General features: G+C 46.6%; 1 pseudogene; it reads left to right on the top strand.

Moving 5' to 3' along the window:
* Nucleotides 1-1,763: 1,763 nt before the first annotated feature.
* On the top strand, nt 1,764-2,139 carry LOC101661844 (annotated as a pseudogene).
* The last annotated feature ends 287 nt before the right edge of the window (nt 2,140-2,426 follow it).

Below are 2,426 nucleotides of genomic sequence, written 5' to 3' on the forward strand. Positions count from 1 at the left end.
AACGTTTACAGGTGACACAGGCTCACTGTGCATCACAATTACCTTGATGCCATCCTGTGGATTCCAACTCATAGCAATCCGATCAGACAGAGGAGTATTGTCCCTGTGGGGTTCTAGCTCCCACAGACAGACTGGGGGGTTGAACTGCTGACCTTGAGGCTAGTAGCCCAACACGTAACTCACTTCATCACTAAGGTCCCTCACATATTCACAAGGCGGGGTTCAAAAAGTTCATAGGAAAATGGAATGAAAAGATAATGGACTTTATTTATCTATTCCCTGGGTGGTGTAAATAATTAACCTGCATGACTACAAACTGAAAGGTTGGAGGTTTGAGTGCACCCATTGGTGCTGCAGAAGAAAGGCCTGGTCACCTACTTCTGAAAAGTCAGCCCTTGAAAACCCCTATGGAGCACAGGGGTTACCATGAATCATATGTGTACGTTTATGAGCATCATCTAGGGCAGTGGTTCTCAACCTTCCTAATGCTGCAACCCTTTCATACAGTTCCTCATGTGGTGATGACGCCCCCAACCATAACATGATTTCATTGGTACTTCATCACTCTCATTTTGGTACTGTGATGAATCGGGAGACCCCTGTGAAAGGGTCTTTTGACCCCCCAAAGGGGTCGCGACCCACAGGTTGAGAACCGCGGATCTACATATGAAACTGGTAACAGTGGCTTCCTCCAGGGAGAAGAGGGAAAGAGAATTACTAAAAGTCATTTTTCATGGCTTATCCTTTTCTGCTTTTAGAATGTTATCTATCTCAAACCAAAGACCAGATTTAAAGAAATACAACATTTTAGAATCAAGAAAGTTCAAATGAACAAATAGCAACCCACACATTCCAGAAACCCTGTTTCTTGCTACAGCTTGGAATTCTGTTAAAATAACTCTGGGTCGGGGGCGGAGGAGGACGGGAGCAGAGTGCAATAAGTGGGCGGGAAGTTTCACTCGGAGGGTCAGGGCCACTGTGTGGGAAAGTGGGCCCCAATCTCTCTCGGGCTTTAATTTCATGGTGGGCCATTGTGTGCAGTTTCATGAACTGTTGAGTTTTCTAATCTTGGCTTCTCAGGCAAGTTAAGACAAACCATGAAATAGGAGACAAACTGTAGCCCAAATGTATGCAAAGAGGGCATTCAGAAGCCTGGCTCCCACGCTGCCATTCTCTCACACCAAGCTCTTGGGAGCAGAGGGTCCATTGTCCTTGCCCACTGTTGCCGACCAGCTATCTAATACTGGCTTCCCCCAGTTTTCAAAGGTACGGCTTTCGCAGGAAACCTTTTTGAAACCAGCCTAAAGTGAAGAAGCAGTTTCCATTGATTTACACGGGGCACACCCAAAGTAATACACGCAATCACACAAAATAACACATAAAACTAAAATTAGCACTAGCATAGTGGTGTAGTGCATTATGCATTGGGCCGTTGACCATAAGGTCAGCAGTTCGAAACCATCAGCTACTCTACAGGCAAAAAGTGAGGCTTTCTACTCCCCTAAAAAGTTACAGTTTCAGAAACCCATAGGGGCAGTTTTACCCTGTCCTATAGGGTTGCTATGAGTTAGAATTGACTTAAGGGCAGTGGATGGGAGTTTGAGTGTTCACAGAAGCCCTAGTGGTGAAATGGGTTACATGTTAGGCTGCTAAGAGCAAGGTCAGCAGTTCAAAATCACCAGCCGCTCCAAGGGAGAAAGATGAGGCTTTCTGCGTCCATTAAGATTTACAGTCTGGAGTGGTAGCGCATGAGGGAGACCGAGATGGCAGAACAGATCACCAAGACTCAGGTCGCCTGACCTGGTGGCAACACAATCTTCGGGAAGATCATCCACAAAGAAATACCAGTCAAAATCATTTTTGAGGTTGGCCGGTGACGATCATGACGTTTCCCGGCAAGCACCAACACATTTTCTTGTGATACCTTAGGGATATATGTCCCAGGTTTCTGTGGCAGAAGGAGACGATGAAAACCTTCTTGGGCAGTTAATGATTGTTGGCAAGAAGTGTGCCGCTGCTCTGGGCCTGAACCAGGGTTCTTGAATAGCAGTGAAGGAAGGTTCGGATGGGGGACAGCCTGTCTCTCACATGTGTCTTCATGTTCTCGCCCGTGGGCAGATGAATTGGTCTCCTGGTTAAGCCTGCTTTCAGGGATACATGTCCCTACTCTAGGCAATGACCAGGTTGGCTAGTTCCAATGTGTTAAACAGTACCCTTAAATTTGCCTGTGTCTGGAGAGATTAAGGAAATAATGGAAACCCCATATATAATAAAAGACATTGTTAAACACACACACACACACCCAAAGATTTACAGTCTGGGACATGCCCGGGGCAGTGTGGTTTTACCCTGTCCTATAGGGTCCCTAGGGGTCCACAGTGCCAGGAGGGCAGGGAATTTGGAGCTGCAGTGTTCCGAGTCACAGT

The sequence above is a fragment of the Echinops telfairi genome, unplaced genomic scaffold (genome assembly GCF_000313985.2).
Source record: "Echinops telfairi isolate 266 unplaced genomic scaffold, ASM31398v2 ScPeMD7_53;HRSCAF=182, whole genome shotgun sequence".
Taxonomy (NCBI): Eukaryota; Metazoa; Chordata; class Mammalia; order Afrosoricida; family Tenrecidae; genus Echinops; species Echinops telfairi.